The sequence below is a fragment of the Equus asinus genome, chromosome 17, assembly GCF_041296235.1.
Source record: "Equus asinus isolate D_3611 breed Donkey chromosome 17, EquAss-T2T_v2, whole genome shotgun sequence".
Taxonomy (NCBI): domain Eukaryota; kingdom Metazoa; phylum Chordata; class Mammalia; order Perissodactyla; family Equidae; genus Equus; species Equus asinus.
Window position 1 is genome coordinate 44,408,861 of NC_091806.1, and position 8,839 is coordinate 44,417,699.

General features: G+C 44.1%; 1 long non-coding RNA gene across 1 annotated transcript; it reads left to right on the forward strand.

Moving 5' to 3' along the window:
- Positions 1 to 228: 228 nt before the first annotated feature.
- Positions 229 to 7,860, forward strand: LOC139040821 (uncharacterized). Its single transcript, XR_011495179.1, has 3 exons — positions 229 to 324; positions 2,483 to 2,521; positions 7,734 to 7,860. It is a non-coding gene; the product is annotated as an uncharacterized lncRNA (long non-coding RNA).
- The last annotated feature ends 979 nt before the right edge of the window (positions 7,861 to 8,839 follow it).

Sequence of the window (8,839 nt, forward strand, 5' to 3'; positions counted from 1 at the left end):
AGCAAGATTCATTTGTCATAAATAGAAGTTTGCTAGAAAAAGAACATGCATAGCTATTAAAATAAAATTTGTTCGTCCATTAACTGCCCCAAATTGTGTGTAACTCCAGTGGTGGTGGGTTTTTTTTGAGGAAGATGAGCCCTGAGCTAACTACTACCAATCCTCCTCTTTTTGCTGAGGAAGACTGGCCCTGAGCTAACATCCATGCCCATCTTCCTTTACTTTATAGGTGGGACGCCTACCACAGCATGGCTTTTGCCAAGCAGTGCCATGTCCGCACCCGGAATCCTAACCAGTGAACCCCGGGCCGCCAAGAAGCGGAAGGTGCGAACTTAACTGCTGTGCCACCAGGCCCGCCCCTCCAGTGGTTTTTGCACTGCATTTCAGGGAACCCAGACGCTTTGTTTTGCCCCCTGTTCTCTCAGCCACCGTTTACTATCTTTCCTCTGCCGCAGCTTCTTTCTCAGTGGCCCCCAGCCTCATTATTCATGCTTAGGGACCTCCTATCTCTTCTGCCCTCTTCTCCTTGGGTTTTCCCCTCCTGGCACTCCATCCTCTGTTCTGCCTGGGATTCCACATGGTGGGTTTGCAGTGCTGCGAACATTGAAAGAACATTCTGTTTTCCCAAGTAGGAGAGCTTCTTCCCAGCTGAATCCTAGCAGAGGGGCCCCGTTGGGGTCCCTCTTCGGAGCAGTGGCAGAGGCTCTCCTCAAGGACTCCTGGCAGCAGGTGGGGGTCCTTGAAAGAGCTGGGGATGTTTCTAAATGGCCCCAGGTGTGATGGCAAGTGCAGCTCCGGCTTCTGAAAACCCTTCTTCCCGTTCCTCGTCTGTCTCCTCTAACTTTTCCACCACCAGTGGCTCTCAAGTGGGAGCGCTTGTGGTCCCTGGACCAGCAGCGTGAGCATCACCTGGAAGCGATTAAAATGCAAATTCTGGGGCTTCACTCCAGACTTACTGAGTCAGAAACTGTGGGTGAAGCCTAGAAGTCTGTTTTAAAAGCCTTCTCGGTGATTTTGAAGCATGCTAAATTTTGAGAACTACGAGTCTCAAGTTTCAAAAAATGGTTAGCTCAGGGCCCGCCATCCTCTCAGAGCAGTGTGTCTGCCCACCGCTCCCTATCCTGGGGTTGAGGTGGAGATCAGGACCTTCCTCCCTGAAACTTCCCCTCTAACTTAAAAATCTATATGTCCCTACTTCCCAAAAGGACTTGCTGTATCTTAGCCGGAGATGGAGAGATTATACCTAAAAACCTGGGCGAGGGAAGCACCATAAGGCAAAGAGGAAAGTGCTCTGTGTTCCCTTGGCCTCATTGCCTAATAATACCACTAACAATTTCAGCAGGAAAGAGTCCTGTCATGTGTTTCTGATGCACATTAATGGTACTGGTGCACTGAAAAAGACAATTAATGATTATTATTTTTAAAAAATTATGGTAATAAGAGCCTGCCTCAGAGCCGAGTGGTTAAGTTCACACCCTCTGCTCCGGCAGTCCAGGGTTTTGCCTGTTCAGATCCTGGGCGCGGACCTAGCACCGCTCACCAAGCCATGCTGAGGCAGCGTCCCACACAGTAGAACTAGAAGGATCTACAACTTGAATACACAACTATGTACTGGGGGGCTTTGGGGAGAAGAAGAAGAAAAAAAGAAAAAAAGAAAAGATTGGCAACAGATGTTAGCTCAGGGCCAATATTCAAAACAAAAAAAGTTACTGATAATGGTCCCCAAAGTTACCGGATACTAATCTCTGGGAGCTATAAATGTTAACCTTCTTGGGAAAAAAGGGTCTTTGTAGATGTGATTAAATTAAAGGTTTCTGAGATGAGATTATCCTGGAATATCCGGATGGGCCCTAAACGCAAGCCCATGTATCTTTATAAGAAGGAAACAGGAAGTTTCAACACGGTTACACGGAGAAAGTGATGGGAAGACAGCAGAGAGAGAGTAGATGCTGCTGACCTGGAAGACTGGAGAGATGCAGCCACGAGCCCAGGAATGCCAGCAGCCACCAGAAGCTGGCTGGAAGAGGGAAGGAACGGATGCTCCCTTAGCGTCTGGGGGGGGGGGGGGGGGGGTGGAGCAAGGCCCTGTGGACTCTTTGATGTCAGCCCAGGGCTGTTAATTTTGGACTTCTGGCCTCCAGAACTCTGAGAGAATGAAGTTTTGTTATTTTAAGCCATCGGGTTTGTGGTAATTTGCTACAGCAGCCACGAGAAACGAATGCAATGATGATTCACTTTTATTAAAGTAGTACATTTCAAACCTGGTTTTCCTTAAGCCTTTAAGTACGAATTACAAAATTTTTTGTTCTATTTATCAATCTAGTAAAATAAGAACTATTATCTTTACTTTTTCTTTGATAAAACTCAGGTTGGATACACTGAACTCCCTTAAATGATGATACCCATTTGTAACGCAAGTTCCCTCAAACTTTTAAAATTGCATTTGGATATTTAATATATTTAATTTTCTTACGTATCACAGATGCCTGGCCTGAATGTAAACTTCCCAACAAACTTGCTGGTAAGTCTTAAACTTATAAATACAGTGAAACTATTCAACTACCATTTACCAAACTTAAATCATACATTTTAGCTAAAAATCATAACCCTAAAATCAATTTTTAAAGACTTTTTTTATTTTGAAATTATTTTAGATTAACAGAAAAAGTTGCAATGTGGATGAATCTTGAAAACATGCTAAGTGAAAGAAGCCAGACACAAGAGCCATATATTTGTACGATTCCATTTATGTGAAATGTCTTGAACAGCCAAATCCAGAGTCAGAAAGATTAGTGGTCCCCAGGGTCTGGGGGAAGGAGGGAACCGGGAGTGACAGCTAATGAGTACAGGGTTTCCTTTTGGCGGTGATTAAAATGTCCTGGAATTAGAGAATGGTGATAGTTTCACAACCCTGCGAAAATACTAAAAACCACTGAATTGTACACTAAAACGGTGAATTTTATGGTATATGAATTATATCTCAATATTTAAAAAATCATTTACATAGAAAAAAACAGTAGAGAGTTCACCGTACCCTTCACCAGCTCCCCCTAATGTTAATTTATGTAAGAGTAGTGCCGTTATCGAAAGCGGTTAATTAACATTGAGACAATACAAGTAACTGAACTGCGGACCTTATTCAATTTTTGCCAGCTTTTCCAGTAATGGTCATTTTCTGTTTCTGGACCCAATTCTGGACGGCTGCTCTTAGCTGTCGTGTCTCCCTGGTCTCCTCCAATCTGTGACAGTTCCTCAGACTTCTCTTGTCTTCCCTCCCTTGTCTTGACACTTCGATGAGTACTGGTCAAGTAGTTTGTATAATGCTTTTCAATTGGATTTGTCTGCGTTTTCTTGTGATTAAGTTGAGGTTATGTATTTTTGGCTTGAAACCGCAGAAGTGACGTTGTGCCTTCTACAGTCCATCATGTCGACATATCTTATTACTGGTATCTGGGATCATGTGGTTATGATGGGGTCTTCTGAGTTTTTGCATTGTAACCTTAAGACTTTTCCCTTTGCAATTAGTAAATATCTTGTGGGGAGTTGCTGGGAGACTGTGTAAATATCCTGTTTCTCATCAAACTTTTGCTCACTGATTTTAGCATCAAACATCAATTATTTTTTATTGCGGCAAAATATCCATAACATAAAATTTACTATTTTAACCTTTTTTTTTTTAAGATTTTATTCTTCCTTTTTCTCCCCAAAGCCTCCCGGTACATAGTTGTGTATTTTTAGTTGTGGGTCCTTCTACTTGTGGCATGTGGGATGCCTCCTCAGCATGGCCTCATGAGTGGTGCCATGTCCCAGCCCAGGATTCGAAACCACAAAACCCTGGGCCATCGAAGCAGAGCGGGCGAGCTTAACCACTGGGCCACAGGGCCAGTCCCTATTTTAACCTTTTTTTTTTTTTTTTAGGAAGATTAGCCCTGAGCTAGCTACTGCCAGTCCTCCTCTTTTTGCTGAGGAAGCCTGGCCCTGAGCTAACATCATGCCCATATTCCTCTACATTTTATATGTGGGACGCCTACCACAGCATGGCATGCCAAGTAGTGCCATGTCTGCACCCAGGATCCGAACCGGCAAACCCCGGGCCGCCGAGAAGCCGAACGTGCGAACTTAACTGCTGCACCACTGGCCGGCCCCTATTTTAACCATTTTTAAGTGTACATTTCTGTGGCATTAAGTACATTCACAGTGTTGTGCAACCAACACCAAGATCCATTTCCAGAACTTTTCATCTTCCCCAACTGAAGCTCTGTCCCCATTAAACACCAACCCCCCATTTCCCCCTCTTCCCAGCCCCTGGCAACCACTGTTCTGATACCAGCCCTGACATTGGTTCCCCTACATTAAACCCAGCATGTATGGGGTTAAAATCAAAACATTCATCCCCTTTTCCTGCTTCCTCCCTGGCTTCCTGGCACCAGAATGCGCCACCCACCAGGGAGACAGACAACCAAGGATATCTACATACAGATTCCCTTATGTTGCCATCCTCTTGTCTATAAGCAGCCTCACAAGGCCAAATGCAGGTTGGTGGGAAAGCACCAACTAGCAAGGCCACAGGTTCCCCTCCCTACAAGCAGCAACATTCCTCAAAACCTTTAAAACCCCTTACCCACTTCTTGATGAGGAGCTAGTAATTCCTAAGGTGCTAGCCGGCTGCTACTCCCTTAGGTGAGCAGAATGTAAATATTCTCCAATCTTGTCTCATTTGATAATGTGCTTAGTAGAGTACTTTAAAAATTAAATTCAGGGGCCAGCTGGCAGCATAGTGGTTAAATTCGCATGCTCTGCTTCAGTGGGCTGGGGTTCACAGGTTTGGATCCTGGGTGTGGACCTATGCACCACTCATCAAGCCATGCTGTGATGGCACCCCGCATACAAAAATAGAGGAAGATTGTCACAGATATTGGCTCAGGGGCAATCTTCCTCACACATACACACAAAAATTTAAATTCAAAGGTTTTTCAAATACCCTTTGTATCCTATCGATTTTCTTTTATTTTTGCCGACTGTTCAAAGCACTTTACATTTTATTTTTATCTAAGTAATATATGTACATAACCTAAAAAGTCAAATAGTACTATTAGACTATAGTGAAAAACAGCAATCTCTGTCGCATCTTTTCTGAAATCCACTTCCTGGAGGCAACAGCTTTCCACTCCTTTAGCCTTCCGGGAATTACCTCCATATTTTTAGACATGACTATATTGCCATTTCTTATGTGCAGTCTTTTTTTTCTTTTTTGAGGAAGATTAGCCCTAAGCTAACATCTGCTGCCAATCCTTCTCTCTCTCTTTTTTTTTTTTGCTGAGGAAGACTGGCCCTGAGCTAACATCCATGTCCATCTTCTTCCATTTTACATGTGGGACGCCTGCCACAGCCTGGCCTGCCAAGCGGTGCCATGTCTGCACTCAGGATATGAACCAGTGAACCCCAGGCCGCCGAAGCAGAATGTGCGCAACCAACCACTACACCCTGGGCCGGCCCCTGTGCAGTCTTGATGTTGTCTGTTGGTTTTTATATTAGGGTGAAGTCTGCTGCAAGTAACGAGAGTCTTGACTAATAGTGGCCAAAGCAATTAAGACATTGAATTATTTCATAAGGTCAGCAGTCTGGAAGTTTGAGGAGTCAGAGCAGGTCCGGTGGCTCGATGGTGTCAGGACACTGTGTCACCCTGAAGTATGTGTTTCTCTTTTGTTTTTTTGCTGGAAAAGATTCACTCTGAGTTAACATCTATTGCCAATCTTCGTCTTTTTTTTTTTCTCCCCAAAGCCCCAGCACATAGCTGCATATTCTAGTTGTCAGTCCTTCCAGGTCTTCTGTGAGAACCGCCGCCACGGCATGGCTACTGACAGACGAGTGGTGTGGTTCCGTAGCTGGGAACTGAACCTAGGCCACAGAAGCGGTGTGCGCTACACTTTAACTGCCAGGCCATCTGTGGCCTAGCTCTGTGTGTTTCTCTTAGCACCCCTCTCCTCTTTTGGTCACGGGGTGGCTGCCGCAGCCCCAAACCTCCCCTCCTCACATGCTCACACACAACAGGTTGGAGAGCAGGAAGGAAGGGGGTTGAAAAGGGAAAAGCTCTTGCCCTTTATCAGGGAGGAACATGTATGGAACAAAATCATATAAATCCATGCTGTGAAAATGTCCTCATCTGTGTTTTAAGAAAACATAATTTACAACTGTATTAGTTGTCTTTTTTTTTTTGAGGAAGATCAGCCCTGAGCTAACTATGCCAGTCCTCTTTTTGCTGAGGAAGACTGGCTCTGAGCTAATGTCCATGTCCATCTTCCTCTACTTTATACGTGGGACGCCTACCACAGCATGGCTTGCCAAGCAATGCCATGTCCGCACCCGGGATCCGAACCAGTAAACCCTGGACTGCCAAGAAACAGAATGTGTGAATTTAACCAGTGCACCACCGGGCCAGCCCCTGTATTAGTATTCTGTGGCTGCTATAACAAATTACCACAAACTGATTGGCTTAAAACAACAGAACTTTATTCTCTCGCAGTTCTGGAGGCCAGAAGTCCAAAATTAGTATCACTGCACCGAAATCAAGGTGTCAGCAGGGCCACGCTCTCTCCAGAGGCTCTAGGGAAAAACCCATCCCTTGCCTCTTCCAGCTTCTGGTGACTGCTGGCATTCCTCGGCTTGTGGCCACGTCACTCTAATCTTCGAGGCCAACATCTTCAAATCTCTCTCTGCTCTGTCTTCCCATCACCTTCTCCTCTGTTTCTCTGTGCCAAATATCCCTCTGCCTCCCTCTTACAAGGATACATGTGCTTGCGTTTAGGACTCACTCGAATAATCCAGGATAATCTCTCTGTCTCAAAGTCTTTAATAACATCTGCAAAGACCCTTTTTTCCAAAATAAGGTAACATTTCCAGGTTCCAGGGATCAGGACCTGATATCTTTGGCCTATGACAGTGACCTATTCAATTAAAGAACTTTGGGTTCGCGAATGTAATTAACAGAGGCGAAGGTCTTATAAGTAAATTTGACTGGGCTCTGTTCTCTTGCTTACAGGATAGAATTTCTAATGTTTCTCTTCCATTCATTGTAAAGAGATAAGGACTTTTCCTATCAGATTGCTTTGTTACAGAAATTGGGTTTTACCCAGAGTTAATTCAAAGTCACCCAAAGTTAAGTTAACTTCAAATTTACAAAATTTGGTTTAGATCAGTGGTTCTCAATGGGGGTGCTACTGCCCCTTAGGGGACTGTCGGGAGTTTGTGAGGGAGATTTTTCTGGCTGTGACAATGCCACGTAGGGGATGCTTTGGCATTTATTGGGGGGGAGGCTAGGGATCCTTGCCAAGCTGCTATGTGCAGGATGGTCCAGCACAATGAAGAACTGTCCCCTTTCAAATGTCCCACCAGATAGCCTTGCAGGTGAAAAACATGTTTATAACTAGAACCTAATTCATTTTATTTATTTATTATTTTATTTACAAACAACAAAATGTTCTTGGTGCAGTTTTCATAGACACTTAATTTTCCTGTTTCTTGTTAGGTTTGGAATGCTACTGAGAGTTCTTCCCTATTTTGGAGAGTGCTGTTGCCCGTGGTAATGGCAATGGTCCTATTCGAGTTGCCAACGCAGTGCCCTGGATCAGTCTGCATTTGTAGCTGACCAGAAGACATGTTTCATTATAAATATTTCATATGACATGTTATTGTATTAGAGATGCCTTTTCTCTTAGTTCTCCTTTTTGTTACAGTTAAAGGCCATTTGGAGCAGCCGAGATGGGCTATGTCGCGGGACTACAACAAGGGGAGAGGTGAGGCACAGGGGAAGTCTAGCATCGCTACGAGAGAAACAGACCAACTGTGGGTACGAGGTATGGCGAAAACAGAGAGAGATTTTTTGTCTTTAAGCACATACAGGACATTATAATTCTAATTGAATGTTGTTCCTGAAACTAGAAGAATGCCTGGCAGATAGTAGGTGTTAATAAAATTCTAGTTGACATACTATAGGTTCTTTTTATTTGACTTACAACAGAATTCTGTAGCAAACTTTTCTAATAGATCCGTGTATTGAGCTTCTTCCTATGCGCTTTACATGGTGGCAAACACTTTATTGTATTTGTTTAATGCTCAAACCACCTTGTGGTTCACAGGTATTTACCAAGAAAAATTTTGTTCAAACAAACATGCAAGCTTTAGTCATGACTGCCCGAAAGTGGAAACAATCCAGATGTCCTTCAGCTGGGGAATGGAAAAACAAACTGTGGTACATCCATACAAGGTAAATCATTGATGCAAAGGAAGTAACTGCTGATACAGGCAAGGACATTCATGAATATCAGACGCGTTATGTTGAGTGAAAGAAGCTAGACTCAAAAAGCTACATACTGTATGACTCCATTTAGATGACATTTGGCAAAAGACAAAACTATAGTGAAAGAAAACAGATCAGTGTTTGCCAGGGACTTGGGGGCGGGAAAAGGACGACTGCAAAAGAATAGCATAAGAAAATTTTTCAGGGGCCGGCCCGGTGGCACAGTGGTTAAGTGCGCATGCTCCGCTTCGGTGGTTTGGATCCAGGGTGCGGACATGGCACCACTTGGCAAGCCATGCTGTGGTGGGCGTCCCACATATAAAGTAGAGGAAGATGGGCACGGATGTTAGCTCAGGGCCAGGCTTCCTCAGCAAAAAGAGGAGGATCAGCGGTGGATGTTAGCTTAGGGCTAATCTTCCTAAAAAAAAAACCAAATAAATAAAATCCAGCAATTTCACTTCTGAGTATCTACTGAAAAGAAGTGAAAGCAGGGACTCAAACAGATACTCGTACACCCATATTCATAGCTGCATTATTCACAAT